Source organism: Phasianus colchicus, chromosome 12 (assembly GCF_987193195.1).
Source record: "Phasianus colchicus chromosome 12, bPhaCol1.hap1.1, whole genome shotgun sequence".
Lineage (NCBI taxonomy): Eukaryota > Metazoa > Chordata > Aves > Galliformes > Phasianidae > Phasianus > Phasianus colchicus.
The window spans coordinates 15,527,553-15,551,252 of record NC_143447.1 but is presented as its reverse complement, the minus strand read 5'-3'; the positions used below and the strand labels follow the sequence as shown (position 1 = coordinate 15,551,252).

Sequence of the window (23,700 nt, the reverse complement as noted above, 5' to 3'; positions counted from 1 at the left end):
GCAGCCAAAGGAATAGCACTCTGTTGACTTTAGCAGACTCTGCAATGGAAAATATTTCTGTCCAAAACAAAATTGGCCTGTAATCTGGGTAAGCTATTCAGGGCAAACAGTGGCAAATTTAGCCCTTTCTCCTGTTTGTAAATCGTCCATGTACGGACTTTGTTTCTTTCAGTAGCTTTGCATGTATTCTTCTGACAAATACTATATATAGAAATATTTCAGCAGACTAGCAACATTGATTATGCCTTGTACTATCTATGATAGATCATGGTGATTACTGGTCCTCTAGGTTATGACGTGATTTAGCCACAGAGTCAATATGCAAAAATATCGGTGTAAGATGTACTAAATCAGATCCTCATGAATTTTAAAGCCCACGTCTGAAGCTCTTCCTCAATCTATTTACCAAATCAGTATGGCTGCTCCCAAATTAAAGTGCTGTGCCCCATAAGCAAGAAGATCAAAGTTATGAGCCATCATAATCTTGCCTGTGCTAGTAAATAATAAATGATTCAGCTGCAAAATGAAAGCACCTTTGGGGGTTATATTATTAACATTTCCAAAAGTTTTCTAATGATATCAACCTTTAGTTCAGGTTGCCCAGAGAAGTTGTGGGTGACCAATCCCTGGAGGCATGCAAGGCCAGGTTGGATGGGGCCCTGGGCAGCCTGGTCTGGTGGGGGACAATCAGCCCACGGCAGGGGTCGGAACTGAGTGAGCTTTAAGGTCCCTTCCAACCGAAGACATTCTATGATTCTATGATTCTCAAAGTAGCCCAGGATGCCTGGCTGTAGATCCTGAGCTGAGCAAAGTGGCCTAGACTAACATAGACGCAACAGAGATGTCCTCTTTATTTTGAAATGTTTTATATGCATTTTTGAAGGATTCTTGGTGATAATAAGGTTATGATAACTGAAAGAGAAATATCTACACATATCCCAAGCACCAGAGAGATCCTATATGTTTGCATCAAATATGGAGGCAAATTCAATTCAAAGACTAGGAGGCTCAGCCTGATGGCACTGAAATCTTCAATGATATTTGCTACCCCGAGCCTAATTTATTTTAAAATTACAACTTAGGGACTTCATTTCTCTCAGGGGAAATACCCGTGTTGATGACTGAAGGATACCCACATACTCATTAACCCATTCAAGCAAAGGAAAAGTTGATCTATAATCACAAATAAACTATTACCTCTGAGATATCTGATTCTCAAGAATGTCAGGGAAAGGAAAGCCTTGCACGGGTCACGTTGACTTCTCTTGTCTCAACGTTTACTTACATTTCTCCTCAGGAAGAAAACTTTTCCTGCTGATGTACCACTCTCTTGTAAAAAAAAAAAAAAGAAAGAAAGAAAACAATCCCCTTCTGCCGACATTCCCTTCTGAGTCTGAGAACCTCTATTGTCTTTTCTCTGGTAATAAATGATAATAATTAAAGGCAAATACACAATAATTAGTCACACTAGGTTTATCCATCTGGCATACCTGTATCTCATCACTGTGTCTTTGAAACAGATGACAAGCACCATATTGCACAACATCCTGCTAATGGGTCTAAGCAGGGGAAAAGAAGGTAAAAGGGTTACCACAAAAAGAGGGGGAAAAAAAAGAGAGAGAAAGTGAAAGAAAAGAAAAAAAGGTCAGCAACAGGGAATGAGAACATTATAGAACATTATACAGCACTGAAAAAATAGCCGTGGCTGACTGTCAAGTTACAAACCACTTACTGGCAGATGTGCTTTCAAGCGGGGGTTATGAAAACATGGAAATATGTGTCACTCTGCTTAAACTACCTCCTGCTTAAAATACCTTTACCTGACGTACCTAGTGTTGATATGAGGAACATTTCCTGGAATATTTTAGCTGCCTATGCAGATGTATGAGGGAAAATGAGCTACTTTAAGATCTTTGCTGGGACACCTGAAAGGTCTGGGTTTTGTTCTGAGGATAGCATGTTATGGACCAAGTAATCAGCTATTTTGGTCCCTCTTCACTGAAGGCTGATTGATGCACACCAGGAGTCCCTCCTCATCCCTATCAGGGCAGCAGAGCAAAATTAATATAGCAAAGAATTTTTCAACAAATATTTACTCCTTTAAAAAAATGATCAGACAAGGCTGGCATTTGATTTCTGGGAACTTCTGAGAAGCAGATTTACTTGTATAAATAATCACAGAGAGCCAATTTCAGTCACATGTATTCAGATTTCGATTAAACCTCCACAAGCGCTTCAGCTCTCAAACAAGCATCAGAAACTCGCATGCACTGAGGGCTGACTGTCTGCTGGTAATGACTTTCTGGTTGCAGTGCAGCCATGCCCAAGACAACTGTCATGGAGTTGGCCAAGCTATGTTACCTAGCTACACACACAAAAAAAAAAACATAAAAGCAAACAAAGGCGGTTCCTGGTCTAAGCCTTTACAATCTAGATATAAGACAAGCATCAAGTCATTCTGTGCTTCCCTAGATCTAGCCTGTCTGTCTGAGGCTTGCATAGCTGCAAGCTATCGGTTGGCAGAATAGCCAATAATATAACATGAGGTAAAACAAAAAATAAGTAGACCATTGGTAATTTATACCCGTTACTCACCAAGGCTTCAAGGCAAAATCACACTCTGGAAACATCAGGCTGCTCTGTTACCCTTGTTATGGGAGGGTTTACATCTGGCTAGGATTTAGGAAACATTTCAACAGGTTCTGTAGGTGTTATTGAGCCCAAAGTCATCCCAAGCTATAACATATCTGATGGGACTGCTAGCTGCTCAGTGTCCTTCACTGGGCATTCTGGTCTCAGGAAGACAATACTGCGGTGAACAAGGGCTGAACCTTACCTGTGTTTGCCTGTGCTCAAGCCTTCAGGGTTTGGTAGAAACACTCAGGCAAATTTGTTTTCACAAAGCAGTTCCAGTACAATAGGAACTCAGATCTAATTAAAGAAATTAGAAGAATTAAAGAAAGTAATGGAAAAATGTGATGTTTTTCTAGCACTCTACATCTGACCATACTGACAGGAGGAATGCATCACAAACTCTTTAGACGTTTCTCTTTAGGGTTTTTTCCTCATACATCTAGCACTGACCTTACATGAGGTTTTCCAGCCCAGAAGCAACTCATCTCAACCTGGCTAAACTCATTGGTGTGCATCACACCCAGTATGCTGCAACGCTCTGGCATTACTCTGCAAATGAATTGCATCTCCCTCAGCCTGGTAAACACAATGAGACTTTGGGATAGGGAGTGAAAACAGAGCAAAAGGCTGGAGTTTGTTATTAATTCTTCCTAAGCAAATTAACTGGGAGCAGCTTTTCAACATACTTCCTGTGCATATTTTCTATACAAAGAGAGCTTCTCTTGTTTGTTTCTCTCTTCCTCTGGACAGTCCCTTGTGATGATTTTCACAGCTCTTATGGAAGCAGCTCATTGTTCTGCAGCAACTTAATTAAAGTGTACTTCCACGCAAAATTAGGCTATTGTATTTATTTAAACTTCATGGTAATTGCTGTACAAGGGCTGTGTCTACATCCGACACCACACACCCACATCTCTCCCCACCCCATCCCACCCCACCGTCACCACTCCCAAAGGAAATGGCTCATCCTGCCCTGGTGGAACTCCTCATTGACTCAAGTGATGCATTTGAACTTTAACCTCTGGACAGCAATATTTGCTTGCCATGCCAGCACAAATGGATGAAGGGTATGCGTGAGTAGCTCTGAAGAGAGAAATGTGTTGTTTGTGGTTTTCTTCTCTGGAGCTTCAGCTAATTCCATTTTGAATATGGTATTTCGCACTTTCTTTACTAGGTCCCTTGGCCTTTCCTGGGCTGGTTTTCTTTGTGACCAAGTACTCAGATACCATAGGAAAGCTCTTTTCTTAAAATCGTTCAAAGTTTATGAGCTCCACCTACATCATCTACAATGTTAAATGTACAATTTCAAAGAAAACACAGTCGTCACATATCACTTTATGTTCAAATATTATCCAAGTAAAGTGTAAAATAAAGCTCTATAATTTAATTTCTCTCCTTTTCTTTAGGGGACGGAGGGGTGAAAAGGTGGAGATCGTTGCAAGTTGTTTGCAGAACATTCCACACAGAAATATGCTGATTTTCAAGGAGCTGTTAGTAAATTCAGACCAGCATCAGATTTCATTGACTCCACTATGGCTGAATACGTCTAAGCAGAGTTGTGGTGAGGAATAAAAATAAAATAAATGTAATTAAAGCATCCAAGTGATCTGGTGCCAAGGTGATTGGCATGTATTATTTTGTCCACAGAGAATGAGATCCCCAAAAGAGTTTTGCTGGAGCTGCACCAGCAGATGGGAGACCAGCCCCTTTCCAAGATCATAACGAATGCTCAAATTTGACTGAAGAGAGCCCAGTCACACCACGGGAAGAGGAAAGCTGAGGTTTCTGGCTCATCATTGTCAGGATGAAATTGCACTTTCTGTCATGCTCTAACATCTTGTTTAAATCAGTGTTGTTGCAATGCACTTGCGTAGAGGGGTTTCATATTTAACCTAATTTTTCAGATTTGTTGATTAATATACAAGTGTCCAGCAGTTCATAAATCGGTTGTCTAAACACAGACTACAGTCCAAGGCCTGTTCAGAAATTATCTCGTCTGTTTTCTGCCAGGCTTCTATTTATGCAGTTGATAACCTCCACTTTCTTTCCATCTAAACTGATTATTTTCTTTCATACTGTCCCACAGGGCTGTATGCTTGTGAAACTCTGAATTGGCTTTCTCTTCTAAATCGTCATCAGGAGCGAATTACTATTGCAACATCATATCACTATCGCTCAGATTTGCTTTGATTTATCTGCAGGCTGATCCCAATAGCCCAGCTCTGCTTTCCTGCTGAGTGGGTATGTTAATGTAGCCATTGTCCCAAATCTTGTGGTAGGCCGACCATAGCCAAACTCTTTCTTTGCAGTTTGCCTGTTTGGTTGATGGGCTCCATTCTGACACAAGGGCTGTGTCTACCACTTGGAAGAAGATATGAGAAACCCTTCACAAAGCAGAAACGCAGTAATTCATCGCCTCTGAGAAAGCTTCAGCGTCATCCTTTGGACACAGAGAACAGCTTCAGCTGGAGATTTTATATCCATTGACAACTTCTTTAGTGCTAACTCTGACTATTCCTCTTCTCTGCATAACTGACTGATCACTGTATAAATGTCACCGAAGTTTCATGACTCTGAGACAGATCTTCCAGTAAAATTAATATCTTTGACACTGGAATATCTGCTTTGGCATTCCTTGTCCTCTCTTCCATTCTTTTGTTGCAAACCACAACAGTGTGGCTGTACAACAAAAGGATGTTTCCAACCTCAGGAAGACTCCAAAGAAGCTTGGTGTTCACAAGCGCATCTAGAGGCTCTAGATGGGGTTTGAGAACAGCCTGCTGCAGGTGCTACATATGCAACTCAAAGGAAGTGCATTCCTGTCTAGGGCCTCTCACCTTACGGCAATACAGGGTTTAGTAAATACGTAGCAAAAAAAAAAAAAATTGAAAAATGCGTAATCTGTTTTTGTTGTTGCTGTTTTGGTGTCCCATCCTCTCACTGGACTAGGCTCAGTTTCTAGGTAGAAAGGAATTCGGAGGATTTTTTGTGTCACTTCAGTTTCACTCATTTTTACTCAGGGCTGTAACCTCAACTGTCTGCAGTCTGCTCTTGCACATTCCTTCTTGTGCTGGTCTAGGAAATAAGGAGATGAGCTCAGCATCTCAAATAAGCTCCCAGTTTCACCTGCAATCCCTCCTGAGCACATTGCCTTGGGCCCCCACTCTATGTTGGACTGCATCATTAGTGCAATCCCTTCTCTCCTCAATGAAGGGCCGTTTTACTGAGCTTATTTGTACACACCAAAGGTTCTGTGAGGAAAGGCAGAGACGACAGCTTCCTTTGATGCAAACTTGGTAATACGAGTGCACTTGCTGGCATCATGTATCTGCACTACAGTAGGAAATGCAAGTGAGGTGATATTTGATCTTCTGCATTCCAACGATGCTCTTTTTCACATGGTTGATATGACTAACACCAGGCAGTGCTATATCAAGGCCTGACCCCAAATGGAGAGTGGCAGCATTATAAACCAGCCAACGTCATCCTTCAACCCTTGCGAAATGAATGGGGGCCACACCTTACAAGGCCTAAGGAGAAGAAAGAAGGAAAGCAAAAATCCCTGCCACGACAGGAACAGGGAGAAACTTCAGCTCTGTTATCACTCCCCTTCATCTGCTCAAACTCCTCACTGCAGGGGTTGTCATGGTGATGCAGGTTTGACCTCTCACTTTTTACTCTTCCAGGAGCTAAAAAGGTAAAAATGAGCCATTCTGTCTCGAATGAAAATCAGCCTCCCTCTATCAAAAGACGCTGAATCGCTTTTTTCCCCCTTTGTCAAACCTGAACGTTTCCATAGGTGACATGGAAATAAATAACTGGTGCTGAGCATCATTGGTGGATTTGGCAGGATGCAGCCGTGGGAGCAGGCTGAAGATAGGGCTTGGCAAGAGCGGTCCATGCCCAAGTTACCCATAAGTCACAAAGCTCTGCTGTCCCACATTTCCTCTCCATCGCTGTGGTCAGGTCCTCACTCAGCCAGCTAAGCATGGGGTTTGTGTTTCTGACAGCTCTAGGGCAGAAAAATCAAACTATTGATTGAACTGTGTAGCGGCCTCATAAGGCATTATTAGCAGCCTGCTGTAAGTGAGACCAGAAAGGGTAAAATCATTTCTTTTTATTAATATCCTTGAGTCAGGCTTCAGCAAAAACCCGAGGTTTGGCCAGGTTGGCAGCAAAGTGATGGCACCATCTCCCTGTCTCTGCATGAAGGCTGGTAATGCACACGTAGGGGTTTGTGTCTGTACGAGGGGGTGGCTTATTTACTGGGATAGAGCCCCTGTCTGGACTGTGAGCCAAAGTAATCTCCTTCTGTCGATTACTTTTGAATCTAAGTCCTCTGCTTTGATAACCAAATCCTTCCCTGCTTTCTCGTTCCCTCCTCCAGTCCCTCCTCTCACCACTTTCACGCAGTGCCAGGGTAGCGTGACATGTGAAACCAGCATGATTTCAAATCAAATATTCAGGTTAATGATGAGTTGGCCTTGAATGAAATCTTTGAAGAACTCTCATGCAGACTCCTCAATGCTTTGCATGGCTCCATCAAATCTCTCTCTACCAAAAAGGCTCCCCTAGTTCTAGCTTAAGGGAAAGCTACTGAGTTTATTTGACTGAAGAGAAAAAAACTAAAGCATATATATAAAAATATATATGTACACACATGAATATATATATTGTCTGTGTGCGTATTTATGTATGCTTTACATATATAAAACATCAGCCTTAAAAACCTGCTAAACTGCAATTGAATTCTGGAGTCATCTGAAGTTCAAACGTTTCTCATGGTTTTGGTATTAAAGTTCCTGATGACCAGCATTGCTGGACCGTGTACTGCTCTATAGGTCCTCACCAAACAGAAGTCCAGCTCATCTCCAAACGCTTTTATCCTCAGATTATCTCTCTGGCAATTCTTTATCCACATACTCATTTCTACCTTTCTCTCTCTCTCTCTCTCCAAATAAGCTTTTGTTCAGCGAAGTAGATTCAACATTTTAGTAAAACAACTCAATTCAGCCACGGTCTGGTGGTCCTTCTCCCAACCCCAGCCCCACAGACACGCACAGCAACCCGCAGTTACACTCCAGTGCATGAGACACATCCTTCACGTGGGCTCGAAGACCTCTGATATTTCAGAAAAGTGATGACACAACTGCCTGCCTTTTGCATCAGCCACCATCTCAATCAGTAACTTCTAATCTGTTTGAGAACTGAGGAATATGGGTAACACCATTGTAACCTACCTTACTCCTTGGCATCGCCTCGCACGTGTGCAGTTCTTCCCTTCCTTATCACATTCTTGTGATAGCTCTCACGCTGCTCCCTCCTCCACTTCCTTCTTTCTGGTTTTGGGAACCAAAACTTCCTTTAACTCCAGCAGTGACCGTCACTCCAAAAGTCACTGTGACCACACTGTTCATCCAGCAGAGTCATGGGACACTACAGATTGCTTCTCGCTCTCAGCTAGCGAGTCACCGATGTCCTAAGTTATGAAGACAGATGGTATTAGTGCCAACACTTCAAGAGCATCTCACAGTAGGGCATTCCACAGGTTAATTATACCTGAGAAACTTCTTCCTTTACAACATTAGATCCCAGTGAGCCTGGTTTGCCTCTATAAAAGATGGTTTTCATATTACGTGCAATCCATTTCCCCAGCACAGATAGGCATTTTCTATGATTAAGCTTTACAGGCAAAAAAAAATGAATTATCTCAGACATACCCTTTTGTCTTAATTTCAGCTATACCAGAAGCAAATCCAGCTCTATTTACACTTATTTCAGGGATCGGGAGTGAGAGAGATTGAAGCATATAGTGCCCTAATCCCATTGTTTTCATATCGTAATGCTCTAGAAAAAAAAAGATAGCTGAGGGATGTTAGGAAGGATCCAACTTCTGTATATTTATGATCCTAGGTTCAGCCCTGAAATGCAAATTATAAAGAACTTCCCCTCTACCACCTCTTGCTCTCTCTCCCTCTCTTATCCTACATTTTCTGCAGCCTGAAAGATGTAAGTCATTAGATAAATGACTGCCAGTGGAGCGCTAGAGCTGTAATGTAAACTACGACGACTAAATTCATATGAAAAAAAATAATACATCCCCCAGAGAAAAGTTCTGCTTTTCACATTTAAATGTACTAGTTATCAGCTATTCCTGCTCACAGGGCATTAAAATACATTCTGCTACCTAAGTCCTGATGCAGCTCTAACTGGACTCCAGCTCGGAGCTAAAATAGCACATATTTCACAAAGTGGTGTAATGTAAAACTGTCGTCTAAACATCTCTCTTCTCACTAGGTCTCTCTCTAGGGCTTTCTCCACAGAATCCTGCTTCTTCTTTACAGTGTCGTCATTTATGTCTTTGTTTATTAGTGGAACGAACTTGTCAGTAATTGTCTTCCCACCAGCTCCCACCCCAGCTCCCTCTATGCTCCTCTGCCCAGCTGGGGTCAGCAACAATGGGAAACACTCCTGCCAAAGATGCTTCAACATTGGCCCTACAGCGTGCTGTGAGGTGAGGAGGCCGCACTCAGAGATTCCCGAGCCCCTGCTGGAGCCACGACCAGAAATGGCAGTGATGGGAGTGAAGGGGACTTGGCAAGGTGGTCACCGTGCAGCCTGGATGCTCACACGTGGACCCAGCCCAAGGGCTGGAAGAGGTGTATGGTGGGGCTCCCAGGACAGATGGAACTACTTTCCCACCTCACCATTCTAACTCACTGCTTTAACCCACGTGCTCCCTGGATGCAGCCTGCAATCCCTCTGTCCTTCCTCTCCTCCCAGGGATTTGCCTCACGGACGGCTCGCTGCGGGTTCCAAAGGGGCTGATCCGTGCTAGCTGTCTGTCCATGGCAAATGCAAGATAATTTAAAGGACTTTAATCCTTTTTCTTTGCCAGTCCGCCTGATGAGTTCGTGCAGGGTGGTTCGTACACAGTAAATTCACACCGTAATTTACTGTGTACTAATTTCCCCAAGCTTTTAATTTCACAGTGTCTCAGTTTCCTCATCTGTAAAAGAGAGATAATAAATACTTTCCTTTCTGGCAGGAGTGCTCGAGATCCTTCAGCAGTAAACATAAAAGCAACCATTTTAAAATAGTTACTTACAGAAACTTAATTTTCAGTGTAAGCACTTATTTGTGCCTGATCTCCTACTACAGCAGCACGACGCCAGCAAGGGGAAGCAAATCAAATATGAGAAATAAATAAGCCTGCTAATGTGAAAAATAACTGCAACGCTGACCATCACAGCGTTTACATGCAACTGCTATTGCAAACATTTGAAAGCTTTCTGCTTCCACCCACCTGTGATTCCATTCAAAGCGAACGCACCTAAAATGATGCATTTGAAATAAAGACACGCTGGAGAGTTTTCAAAAGAACAACGTGTGTCAGGAAGGCCTAAACCTCGTATTCCTTGGGTTTTGTTTTGAAGGAGTGCTGCATGATCAGACCCAGAAAACAGCATGGTTTTTATTTCGGATTTTTCTAGACTGCCGTAGCCCAAGGGTCCATGCTATAAACTGGAGGAGAGCAGATTTTAAGAGGAACGTGGTAAGGGCTGTTTCTGATTGGAATGTTTGCTTAAAAGTTTTCCTGTAGAGGAACTTTTCCAAACTGGTCCCAGTTTCAGCCCCAGCCAGATTTGCCTTACAGGCTCAGCTCCTGAGATCTGCCTTTATTCTTTCTGCTACAGCTGAGACAACAAGAAAAGAACGTTTACCTTTAAAAATTGTTCTTCACACTGAAATTATGAGTGCTAAATTAAAACCTAAATATTGCTGAGGTCAAAAAGCCAACGGAAAATCAGGAACTTCCCTCATTAATACCCACATACTGGAAATTCTGATTAACATATAAAACAGAACCCTCTGAAACACGTATATACGAATTAAGACTTTTTCCTCGACTGCTGAACAAAACTTTTAGATCTCTCCTTCCCCGTTAACAAAGCAGTTCAAAACGAGCAGCCTTCCATTCCCTCCTTTTTAATTCTGCAGGTATTCCTAAGCGATCTTCACGCAGGCAGGCAGAGGACGGTTAATTTCCATCCTCCGTTGCCTCCTTGGGAGTTTCACCCCGCCGTGTAATTCCGCTTCGTTCCTTCTCGTGGAGCTCAACTGCCCTCCGCTGGATGCGAGAGGCAAACGCACGCCTTCGTTTTACCGACAAAAAGAAAGTACGAACTTGGGGTGTAATTCGGTTATTTGGTCTCTTCTCCTACCTGTCCCCAACACAAAAAGTCCCCGGGGTTGGCATGGTTGGAGTGAATCGTTTTGAGAATATATGGGTGCCAGGAAAATCACTTTTACTCCATCCCAGCCAAACGGCTGTTTTGATCCTTGTTCAGGCAATAACTTCTAAACAGAATTATCTCCTTGTAGAACTGCAGAGTTCTACAGACAGGAGAAAAACTATTGGGAGGAGGCACAATTAAGGGGCTTTGTTTAATCCATTTTATTGCAAAGTTAGGGACTTGAGAGCACGGGCTCTTGCACTCAAGAGTCTCCTTTAATGTGCTTCTGTAAAGGCTAATTTCTGCAAAGCTCAGAAATAAATAAAATGAAACCTCTAAGTGTTGACTGCAATAGCCCTAGCAGCAGCAGCAAGCTGGCTGGCTCCAGCAAAAGCTCTTGTCCATCTGCCCGACATTTTGATGCCTCAGCTGACTTGAATTAGGAGAGAATAACTTGGAAAGGTTTTCAGTCCATCTAGCCCCAAGTTAAGGAGCCCTCTGGAGCAACAATTTCCATCACATAAGCTGCACAGGGAGCTCCTAGTTGTGCTCTTGATGACTTTATTAGAAGCACAGTGGTGGATCGGTGCAGTACCAAAAAAACAGCCCCAAAAGGGGGAGAGTTGCAACACCTGACCTCCTTTTGCAAGGCACAGAAATAGTCGGGTGCAAAGGGGGAAAAGAAAAAAAAAAAAAAAATCAGCTGAGAGCACTTCACCGTTCCCTTACCTAACGTTATGGTGCCTTCTCCCCTCAAGCATGCACGCCTCCCATGCACCACATGTTGCAGTGAACTTTTGCTCCTCAGAAAATGGGACAACACATTTTCCCGTGCAGGCAGATAAGGACGTTTGCATCCATTTCCTGCAGCTTGGAGCTGAAGGCTGCCATTTTCTGATCAGGTTTAACATTGTTGAGATTTCTCTTTTTGCTGCTGGTGAGGCCCCTTGATGGCTGAGCTGCACTGTCTGGTTGAGTCTGCCCATCACACGTAAGGAAGTTGGGTAGAACCCTGCCCCACCGCCTTCTTTGCTGTAGGAGGCTGCTTTGTGCTTTCCTACATTTCTGCAAACCCTGCAGTCTTTGTACACAATCCTACCAAGGTGGAGGTTTAGTTTGCCTGGCTGCAGGATCTGACCTTTGGAAGAGCATTCTAAGTCCCTGCAGTTCCGATTTGGAGCTTAAGCTTTGGCCTGGAATAACAAGGACTGTGAGGGAAGCAATAGGTTACGAGCTGGGTGAAACCATACCTGCTTCTTGCCAGAAGAGCTAACAGGATTCAAGCAACTTCTATTTTCATTTCCCTTTATAGAAAGAAATAAAGATATTCAAACTTCCCATATGAGCTGCAATAATGAAAATAATGTGCACATTAATTTGTACGGGGGTCACTGAGTCTCCCCAGCTCAACGATTTTCAAACAGAGTGCGTAGTAAGCCCATAAAGCATTTATTTTTCATAATTTATGAAGCATTACATATTGTGAGTCCACAATGCCAGCTGACGTAATATGCAATAAATTTGAAATAACAAAACATTTCTCATGTTTTTTTCCTCCTGATGTGACAACGTGGGACATAAATTTTAAAGAAAGTTGCCCAAGAAGACAAAGGCAAGGCACAAGAAAAGAATGCTCTGAAATCAATGATTACTTCTATTCCACCAATCAGTTAATGAGCCGTTCCCCCGCTCATGGCTGTGGTGTTCATCTTTTTGAAGCCAGAGCAATTGGATGCCGGGGAGAGATGCAGCCCTGATCTGAGAGCGCAGCCAGAGCCATCCTGCCTTGCCCTGGGAAAACCCAACCCAGCACCTACAGCAAAGGGGTGAAAAAGGCAGTGTTATGCAAAGCTCCTTTTCTTCCGTAGCAATTATCATCCCCTTATTTCTGTGGAGAGCAGTGGTGCTCTTTGCTCTTTTAAGGATAACTTTCCGGTGGTAATTTTCAGGAGTATATAATTGCAAGGCTATAATAGAGAACACTAAGCAAAAGAACAAAACTCACCTATATGTGGCTATGAAAGCAAGCTGATCAATCCTCATGTTAGAGGAGATGTATTGCAAAGCTGAACTCCGAGACTCTCAGTAAACTCAAGTTACTTTCACCATGCAGCAAGGGTGCAGCATTCAGCACTGTTGGGTTTTGTTTGCTCTTGTTTTGTTCAAAGCACTGCACCAAAACAATGTCTGCTTGAAAAAATGCTGCAAAGCAAGAAAGAGAAAACTATGGAATCACAGAGTCGTTAAGGTTGGAAAAAACCTCTAAGATCATCCAGTCCAATATTAACAGTATTGCCCTATTAACCATAGAACTTACATGGATGCATGATGCAGAGCAGGAGTGAAGGGTAGAACAGAGTAACAGAAAAGGGTCTTTGCCTGGGGTCAGCACTCCAACTTCCCTTATAAACAAACACGGAAATACTTACAGATCACAGAAAGAATTCATTGCAAATAAAAAATGATCTGTCTTTTTAATTTCAGTGTCAGCCTTTAAAGGTTTCGATTAAACTTTACACCAGAAGCCTAAAAGGGAAGGAAAAAAAAAAACCCCACAACACCTCTATATGAACAGTTCCGATCAGAAAAGATGTGAAGCTTAGCATCTCGGAAGCCAGTTTCCTAGGGCAGACAGCAAGCTGTGTGAGCAGGGACATCTACTGGCAGAAGAGCCAGAGCTGGCCCTGCCCTGAGCACATTGAGAGAACTTTGCATGAAAAATCATCTGTCTCAGTGACAGCAGTGGGTTTTGCCTAATCCAGTAAGAGGAACACACAGGGGAAAGGGAGCAAAGGAGACTGGCCTGTGCCAAGGGTGAAATTAAGTTTCCCATCCCAGGCTGAGGTAATGGAGGAGGACGCTGGGTGCTGTCTGAACTATCCCATTTCTAACCTGTTTCTACTCTCCCACAGAATTCTCCCCATGCACAGAGGCAGTGAGCATGGACACAGTCCTCCACCAGTGAGGTCTGGCCATTCCTCCCATTTCCCAGCAGCAGATACTTCAGGCAAGCAGCCGAAATGTTGTCAGAAGTAAAAGGCTCCTTTGCCTCCTCTCTGCCCTTTAATAAAACCACAGGCGACAAGACATATTTAATCCCTACTGGAAAGATATGTACACTGAACTGATTAGACAGAGCAGGCACCAGCCTGACCCCAACATTTGAAACACTGTCTACCGTTCTCCAGACAGGACGAGGATCACAAGGAGGGCAGGCTGAGTGTGAGAAGCTACTTAGAAGTGTTTGTTTTTCTCATCTCCAAATCAAGACAAATTTCTCAACTCCTTGTAGGAGTCCTGGTTCTCGAACTCATAAATGGAAAGAAGTGAGTGTCTTTTTTTTTTTTTTTTTTCTTCCCCTGTCTTCTCTCTCCCCATACTGCTTTCTGCCTTCAGGGTATCTGTTCTATACTTCCAAAAAAAATCCATCTGGTTATTTTACTGTCACACACTTACCAGAACTGTAAAATCATAGGGAAAAAAAAAACCAACCCAAAACCATTTGAAAAGGACCTCTGGGGGTTTCTAGGCCAACCTCCGCTTGAGGCAGTATTAACATCAACACTAGATCAGTTCGGAGACGGTCTTGTGTAGATGATCCCTGAAAGTCACCAGGGAGAGAAATCCCACCCCTTCCCTGAATGACATGTCCTACTTCTGCGCTGCACTCTGGGTGAAGAAGTTTAGTTCTAGTTTTAAGCATGAACCAGTAAAGTAGTTCTTAGTTGTCCATGGTACAACACCAGCCTTGGAGGAATGGTCTGAGATCTTCTGTATTTTTCTTATTCCTTCTGACTGCACGTGTTGGACACGAAGGCTCAGGCAGGACAGGCATTGTCCCACAGGTAACTCTTCAGTGCATTTTAATATAGAGATCGCCCAAGGCTCCCTTCAGAAGCAGATGTTTTGGTACTTAAATTTCTACACAAAAACATAAAAAAAAATAAAATAAAGAGTCATCAGTACCTTCTTAAAGTCAGTTCTAACTTTACATGACATGTATGAGACAAATCCCCTCCTAACATGTTCCTTTGTCAACCAGAGATGCTACTTAAGTTAAAAACAGCTGGTATAGTGGGGTAAAGCAGGTTAGAAGCCTTCTGCCCTGAGCAGTGACTGGCAAGGCTTTCAAATAATTGATTTGAAAATAGAAAGAGAACTGAGCAGCAATGCTCAGGTTCAGTTTGTAACTGGATTTCAAAATCGTGGACTGGATGACCTGCATTGGAGCAGGTTCAACCCATGCTTTCCTCCAGCACCAAAGAAAGTCCAGAATTGGGCTTAATCTGGGTTAGCTATCACATCCCCACCAAGCAATGTGGGAGTTAAAAGGCCAAGAGGGACTGACAGATGAAGCAGGAGTGCTAGGAAGGAAGGGAACACGACGAAGTTTTGATGGATACATTGGCAATGAGAAATCGTCCCAAGATGGGATTCCTATAAATACCTCGGACATATGATACCCCCAAGTCCTATTTCAGGGTCATCAGTCCCAAGTATACTCACCCTCCCTTTGATTACACAGGGGTGTCAGCAGATGTGTTGTTCCAGGCTCTTCCCAAAGGCAGTTGCTGAAATCCAGGCAAGTGATTCTTCAGAAGTAAACCACTCTGAAGCCTTTCACCCAGCTGACATTATGGTGAACAGAAAATGATGCATAAGAGTATATTTCCTTACAGTTCTGGGCTTCATTTAAAACATATCACCTGCTTGCCTTTTTTCCTTCTTTTCCCCCCCCCCCCCCCCAGTCATTACACAAAGTCTGAAAGATAAAAGAGGAAATTCATTTTGTTACTTTAAATACTTATCTCAAGCTTTCAGTTTGACTACGTCAAATGCATGCAGCGTGCTAAAAATGCACAAGGGAAAGAGTCCCAAGTATATAGTTAAGGGATTGTAAGAAGAAAAAATAGAAAACAACAACAGCAGATCATAGAAGAAGCAGTGTCTGAAAAATGAGAAACAACAAAAAAAGCACAGAGCTATAGCATGGTAGAAGAAAAAATAAATATACCACATAATTTATTGCAGGGAGAGTTCTGAAGAAAATGTCTTGTGAAATAAATACAATGCTCATGAGGACAAGAGATCTCATTCATATCCAATCTGTCTTGTGTAAAGAACTAGGCAATAATGTTCAAGTAAGTGAGTCACTGCAAGATCTCCCAGTTCGGCTGAAGATTGCTCAATAGAAATAATAACAAGCCACAGAAAAAAGACAGTGTAAGTACAGGTGGGAAAGGGATACAAACTCAGAGCAATAAGCACATACAAAATACCGAGAGATTGCAGTACAAAGTAAAGGCATGATATGTGTCCTTCTCTATCTTACAGACTGCTTTTCCTTCTGTGCTTCTTTGTGACGGTGAAGATTTGCTGCTGTGCTCAGACTGACAGCCTCCCCGTGTTTGTGCTCAAGATGGCACATAGACAAGCTGGATAGAGGGTGACTTATTTATGGATCTGAGGTTGGGGCCATCTCCATGAAGGAACATTGGCTTCCCTCATGGTTTGCCATCAGGGTTTGACATCTGATGCCTTTTGGTGCCACCAGAAACCTGTTGGTGGAGGAGCAGAGTTGCTGATGCCAAGCTCTCTTCAGGTGGTGGTGGCTCAAGCGTTTAGCTAAATGCTAATGATACATATTTACTGTGCAGCATCTACACCTAAATAACTCAGAGGATGGCATTTAGTGCGTGCCACATGGTATTTTGGTATGAAACAGGGCCAGGGACCACCATTAGAATCACAGAATCACTAAGGTTGGAAAAGACCCCTAAGATCCTGTAGTCCAACAGTCAACCCATTCCCACCATGCCCACTGACCACATCCCTCAGGGCCACATCCCCACGGCTCTTGAACATCTCCAGGGACAGTGACTTCACCACCTTCCTGGGCAGCTGTGCCACTGCATCACTGCTCCTGAGAAAGAATTCTTCCTAATATCCAACCTGAACCACCCGTGGTACAATTTAAGGCCATTACCTCTTGTCCATTTTGTGCAGAGCAGATGGACCTGGGAGCTGGGGCCTGACTCAGCCTGCCTACACCTGCAGAAGGTGTCTGGGCACCTTGTGCAGTCAGAGAAGAACAAAGCATCCTCAAGTGAGTGATGCATCACCCTCTAAAACCTGAATCTTGTGGGAAATTCTCAGGTTCGTTTCCTTGCAGAATTCAGCAAAGCCTGTTTTTTACTTTTTCATTAAATGCTTCTGGTCAGTACTTCAAAAATGTTTGAGGAATGAAAAATGAGGAGGAATTGAGTATCTTGCTGCAAAGCAGCTCTGGCCATGGGCTCTGAGCTTTGGCAGGGGCAAGGTGGGAAAGGAGAGGGGATTAACAGGACGGCAGCAAGATCTGCTGATTGAATAGAGTTTTCCAGCCCAGGATTACAGGTCTAGAGCATGAATCTCCTTCTGTATGCCGTTTTTAGCTGCTGCAAATGTTTGCTTAGCCAGGCTGAAATGCAGTAGGAAGACTGTTTTGTCTGCTCTTGCTTCCTCCTCTTCCTCTGTTGCTGGAGCCGAGGCAGCAAGCAGCCGGCAGCAGAAGTAATGCAAAAAGCAGCTGTGGGGAGCAGGCAGGAAGGATGCATGGAATGGGATGGGGTGGACAGGGACAGGGCATTGTCCTGCAGCCATCCGACACCTGGAGTGAAACCATCCTTTCCATCCCTGGCAGAAAGCTGAAGGACACATCCCAGCTTGGGCTGCTGGGTGGTCCAGCACTCCCAGGAGTGCTTCAAGAGAAAAAATGCTATCAGCTCACAATGGGAAAGCATCCTCTTATCCACACAGCTCTCCATTTTCAATTTTAAGTTGGAGTTTAGACTAGTTTGATTTTATTTTTTTTTTTTTCAGGGGACGAGGGTGGGGAGATAATTTTGTAGAGGATAATGTGTATCTGAAATGAGACAGATTACTGTTAGAGCCAAGAGGATGTTATGATGTCAGAACTGCGAGGAGGACAGAACATGCATTTAAAAGAATGAGAAACAGAAAACAGCAACAGCACCTTGGTGTCCTGACCAAGGTTGGAGCATGAGTCAGCCGTGGAGGAAGGCAGGGAGCAATGCCTGTGCCTGGGATCCCACTAACTGCAAAAAATGTTGGAGTAAAACCGTATCAGTGTTCCTTTTTGATGAACAACATTTGTTGAAGCTGTTCAAACTGCTACTATGGAAATTTTTGCCACGCACAGTGGATGATAAATAACAGGCAATGGAAACATTGCCCGTAGGTGTGGCAGTGTCTGTTTTAATTGCAGGGATGCTCTTCATGGGGCTCCTGCGGCCAGCTGAAGGAGTCAGCTTGGGGCTGTGACTGCTCAGTAGCACGGGCTGCTGTGGCCAGAGTACAACAAATAAATGCAGGAATGGCAATTAAACAGACACACCAGTGTCCCCGAAACACTTGTAGGAAGGAAATGCGTTTGCAGCTGTGCATCAGCACACACCAAACTACCTAAGTTTTGGATTTTGCAAATGCAGTTAAATGTGACTTTTTTTAATTCAAAGTGCTGTCCTAATTCAAATTCCTAGCCTGTTCTTCAACCATTTCATGTCTCCCTGTCAGAGAATACATCCACCACTAAGATTACCCAGTCCAATTGTCAGCCCACCCCCACCATGCCCACTGACCACGTACCTCAGTGCCACACTCCCATATTTCTTGAACACCTCCAGGGACAGTGACTCCACCACCTCCCTGTGCAGCCTGTGCCACTGCATCACCACTCCTTCTGAGAAGTTTCTCCTAATATCCAACCTGAAAAATACATATATAAATAATTAAGAAGTAGAGTTTTATATGCTTATATATTTAACACACTTCCTGATATGAAATAAATTCAGAAACAACAATTTCCATCTTGGCAGTGAGTAAACTGAGGCAGAGAGCCCTGGTGTGCCCCGACCACCTAGGGCAAGCACTGGAGCTGAGCATTATGACCCAGCTCCCTTCACACACTGTGCTTTTTAAGGGCATAACTACCGCATCAGTAATGTCAACAAGACTTTAAGTGACTGAGAGACTGCTCTAAGTGCCCAACTTGCAGGTTATATCTCACCTGTGGGAACTTGAAGGCTACATGGACATTTGATTGCATGAAAAGTGATCCGAAATGCTGCTTTAAAGCCCCCCCTTCTCCTTTTGCATTTGGTGGTTGCACAGCAAGTGGAATTATCCTCAGCATGTCACACTCCAGTGGGCAGAGATGGTTTGTAAAAGCTGATAAGCCTTGTTAGGGTTTGCAACTTTGTATGAACTTCAGTGATAAATACTGCATTCGTGAAATGCCAAATGCTGCTGAAACATTGGCATGGGCACAACACATTACAGTTAATGTGGGAGCACATAGGTACACCGTGCAGTAAATTACAGTCATGATGTACTTCCACTTGCTGTGAAAAACAGTGGTTTTGAGCCCGTGGTATCCCAGTAAACAGAGATCTAATAGAGCTAACGACTTGGTTGTAAATTAACGAAGCAAGAATGATGTGACCAAGCTCCTGCATGAGTACAGAAGGAAATGATTATCAATATTTGTTCATGGCTCTCATTCATACTTTACCTGTTGTGGTGAGGATGTGCATTTATGGGCACACACAGCCAACAGCTAAAGACTACAGGGCTCTCTTTTCCCTCCATTTTAACAGAAAGATGACAACCCCATTTACTATAAAGCTATCAAATTGTTTTTTCTATTTTTTTTCCTATTGATCAAAAGGAATTTCAGAATGATGTCCTGCATGTAGATGAATGAAAAGCTTGATGTTCTGAAGTGCTGAACTTCTCTGCTTTGACCTGTGTGATGGAGATCGAAGAGAATTTCATCTTTAAGATCAGCCCTAACTGTGGATGGGAACTTGCTGTTTTGAGTGGCAACGCTGTTTTCTGCTTCAAGGTGAGATGCCTCAGGCTGGCATCCTGGAGATTGCCCTTTGCTTCGGTCTAGCTGTTAAGAGGCTGGGAACTCTCATCTCTCTCACCTGACTCTGAATGCACCTTGCTCCATCTTGTGAGACAGGGGGAAGAGTGGACTGTCCAGAAAAAGAATAATCCCTTTTGGCTACATTAAATGTATTCCATGAGCACTGCATTTCATGCTGACGTTCTGCTATAGTCATTCCTAGTGCAGCACTCTGACTGTTGATGTTCATCTGTTATCAATGGCCCTCTTACTTGTTGAGTGCGTTGGTTGAGGACTCTTTTATTGTTCTTTGGTTTTTACAGCCTTCAAATGTAAGGGAACCTGTGGCTGGGATCCTGAGCACTCTGATACACCTAACAAATAATTATTAGCATTCCAAAACCCATTCTATGCTTTGCAGTAGCCTGAAGATTGCATAGCAAGAAGACAATTGATGTTAGGTAATATTGCTCCAAAAACTCAGCACCACTTTTTCCTGCTATTCCCCTCCAGGCTCACCCACACTGCCCATCAAATAATCGCTCACAAACCCCACCTGTCAGCACAGGATCTGTAGTTCATGGAAAGTGCCTGGCCATGGCGCTGGGTTACTGAGGCTCTCTATAAACAGAAGTACTTTAAATGACTTGTCATCTCTTACAAATTGAACGGGGAACATGAAGGGAATGAGTGACATAAGTCTACAACAAAAATTGCAAAGGCACTTCCTTTCACTTACCCTGACACTCTCCAACTAAGCTGCAGTGCCAAGGCTGATCAATGCTGCCTTGTACAGGTTTTTTTCTTGCTTATTTGCTAGGCATCCTTGATGCTAAGCAAATTTGCCTCAGGGTTGCTTAATGCCTCACAGTCCAAATATTCCCCCCTCCAACTGAAGACACTGATAGTGATATTTAGTGTGAAGCTTGATGGAAAACAAAATCTTCCTGCCGTGCTTTGGGGTTTGCTTTTTTACATCTTCTCAGTTTAATGCCCTCCATGCATTTCTTTATCCCACCTTCAAAAGAAAAGCAAAGCAAACTGTACCTTGAGGCTCACCAGCATGAAGATGTCAAGGAAAAATCTCGCCTCTGTCTTTCAGTCTGGTGACGTCCTCTTGAAGCAGCTCTTCTACAGTTCAGTCCTATCCCTAGGAGGCAAAAGGTCACAGTTAGACTGAGTGTTCAGATGTCAAATAATGGTACCACATTTGTTTAATGCCATTTGGTATCCGGAGACGCATCAATGGCACCCGCTGATGATTCTGGTGGGTAATGCATTCCATGCATTTGTTGTGTTTTCCATCTAAACACTTTCAAATCTGCCATGATAAGTAGATAGCTGTGTGTAACAAATAATAAAAGAAGGGAGGACACGGTAACATTACCAAGAAAATGTGTTGGCTTCAGTTTCCCCATGCATAATTCTGTAACGGCTCCATTTGCTCACAAGGAAAAGATATTAGACTTTTGTAAAGTAGAAGGCAGCACCACCAAGGGCTTAATTATATAATGAAACATTCTCGAAGCCCTCACATTAGCTCACTTATGCTTAGTGGAAAAGGCATTACCTAGCAACAGTCACTAACAAATCACAGGAAAAATAATAGAGATTACATGCTACATCACTCTACAGAGTTAAATCTGGTAACGAGCTGTGCTCTTCCTTTCATTTTGTATGGAAATGCCCATGGTTTACAGGTGTGAGGTGGAACAGGTGCACTTTAGAGAAAGACAGGACAGCTGATCTATCTTTAAAAGATGCCCAAAGACATCGTGGCCTGACCAGAGCCAGTACACTACAGCACAGATCTGACATGAGAAAAATGACCACTTTTATGTTTTCATCAAAGACGTTATTGCTCAATTACTCTTAGAAGGATGAGCCATTGCTTTGAGCACTGATCTGGCTCTAACTGTGCAACACATGTCCTGCGTGTGGCTTGGCAAGGCAGAATCATAGAAATTGAAGAAGACCTCTAAGACCACCACCTAGTCCAGCTGTCCACCTACCATCAGTAGTGCCCACTGACCACATCTCTCTGCACCATATCCCCAGGTTTTTTAATCCCTCCACGGACGGTGACTCCATCACCTCCCTGGGCAGCCTGGGCCAATGCCCGACCAGTTTTTTGGAGAAGTTTTTCCTAATGTCCAATTTGACACTCAGAGAAGTCCAGCAGCACCATGAGCATTGGGTTTTACAGGACAGCACCTCTGTTTTCATTTCCATCCTACCGCTGTGCATTATAGTGGCAGAAACTCTTAGAAATTGCAGTGGAAAGGACCACATCAGTATTTAAGACAGTTATTAGAATCATCTCCATATTGCAAATTGCAGCAAGGAAAGAGAGATTGGTTTTATTACGAATTATGCTTTGTTAACAAGTTGTTAGCTAAGTTCTCACTCCAGAATATTTAGAGCCAGCTAAATAATATGTGTCAAATCATTGATCTGACAAGTTTCACAACTTTTTTTTTTCCACTTTAAATTTCAAATATCTATTCAAAAAATAGCATGTTTGGTTTTTCACTCAGCTTTAATTACTGGCGACAGCATGAGAGGGAGAAAGAACAAAGCTGAATGCACAGATCCCAGAGGGATTTTGCCATCTCTGACCATTAAGGGATAAAAGTAAAGGAGGAAAAAAAAAAACAAAAAACGACAAACCAGCACCTTCCAACTTGGAAACAGAGCCCACTTAACCCAGAGGCCCCAGGAAGAGGCAATGCAGCCTTTCTGCTCTGCTAGCATCCCTCGAGCTTGCTTTGCTGATTGCACCTGTAGCTGGATGCTATGGTAGGAAACCTTGTAGAATGGGATTATTAGAGGCAGCAGTTCTGCAAGGGTGTGATGTTGGTTGTGCTGAGTATATGGCTGGTACTGGGGAGAAAGGGAAAAGCTGCAGCACAGAGCTCTGCCCTTCAGTCAGAAAACTGCTTCAGGTTGGGTGGCTTAAAGGTACAGGTCTGTGATTTTTGGGAAGAAATGCCCCATCATTGTTTCAGTCTCCAGTCCCAGACTCCAATGGAGTGGTTAAAAGAGACATCCACGAGATTGCACCTGACATACTGCTCTCTTATTACAAAGCAGAAGGATGCCAATGTGAAGCTTAGAAATAAAAGTGTACTTCCTAAATCAAGCATTCTTAATTCAAGTTGAAAATCCCACTGCAGGCACAGACCTTGAGCAGGTCTGGTTACAGTGACGTTCAGGTAAGACAGAACTTGCTGTTAGGAAAGGCTTGTGCTCTGTGCCCTGCTTTTGGAGGTCTCAGACAGAACTGGGCTGCCACGACTATAGCATTACTCAGAGCACGTGGAAGCTGGACAATTGGATTCTAGCTCCCCAGTAATTATCAGGTATACACGAAAGAGCCAATCAAGCACCCAAAAGGACAGGCTGCCCTCTGCTCCCCCCGGGTGCAGCTGGCTCCTTATTTCAAGTGCAATCTTAAATGACAAGGAAAAGGATTTGCTGCAGAAGCAATGTTGTTTGGTATCAAAAAAGATTCCTCCTTCCTCCTGCCCCCTCCTCCTGCCTGCTTTTCATGTTTTATACAAAACTCACCACTCTGAACACTCCTGGATTTTCTTCCCTTCTAATAGTAAAGAAGTGAATCTGATGTCTCCCAGTGATGGCTTCCTAACCTCCAAAAGCATGTGTTTATCATGAGTTTCGGCTATCCAAAATAGTTTTGACCCAAGGTTACAATGCAGGCTCAGATTGCTTCCAAGTGGGTTAAATGGATGATAAGCAAACATTTCATTACAGACTCTCCGTTGTTGTAAGGATGTGCAAATCCCCAGAACAATTTTCAGCATATCCTCGGGAGCTGTACACTGCTTTGCACCTGGAGCTTTGCTGGGGTTGAGCCCTGCTGTCCCTTTGCTAATAGAATGGAGAGGTGGCTCAGAG

General features: G+C 43.4%; 2 long non-coding RNA genes across 8 annotated transcripts; both read right to left on the bottom strand.

The window, feature by feature from the left end:
• Window positions 1–239: 239 nt before the first annotated feature.
• LOC149916289 (uncharacterized) lies at window positions 240–13,382 on the bottom strand. Of its 5 annotated transcripts, none has more exons than XR_016470530.1 (5): window positions 12,877–13,382; window positions 12,122–12,175; window positions 7,875–8,113; window positions 2,837–2,931; window positions 240–1,329 (listed from the first exon to the last, which is right to left on the bottom strand). It is a non-coding gene; the product is annotated as an uncharacterized LOC149916289 (long non-coding RNA). The 5 variants fall into 5 exon arrangements; XR_016470529.1 differs by lacking the exon at window positions 240–1,329 and adding an exon at window positions 1,390–2,673; XR_016470527.1 differs by lacking the exon at window positions 240–1,329 and having other exon boundaries at window positions 1,390–2,931; window positions 12,877–13,073; window positions 13,189–13,382.
• Window positions 13,383–13,427: 45 nt separating this feature from the next.
• Window positions 13,428–23,414, bottom strand: LOC149916288 (uncharacterized). 3 transcript variants are annotated; one of them, XR_016470523.1, is made up of 6 exons: window positions 23,353–23,414; window positions 20,830–20,932; window positions 18,519–18,638; window positions 17,887–17,968; window positions 15,378–15,499; window positions 13,428–14,792 (listed from the first exon to the last, which is right to left on the bottom strand). It is a non-coding gene; the product is annotated as an uncharacterized LOC149916288 (long non-coding RNA). The 3 variants fall into 3 exon arrangements; XR_016470524.1 differs by lacking the exon at window positions 23,353–23,414 and adding an exon at window positions 21,170–21,240; XR_016470525.1 differs by lacking the exon at window positions 17,887–17,968.
• Window positions 23,415–23,700: the final 286 nt, after the last annotated feature.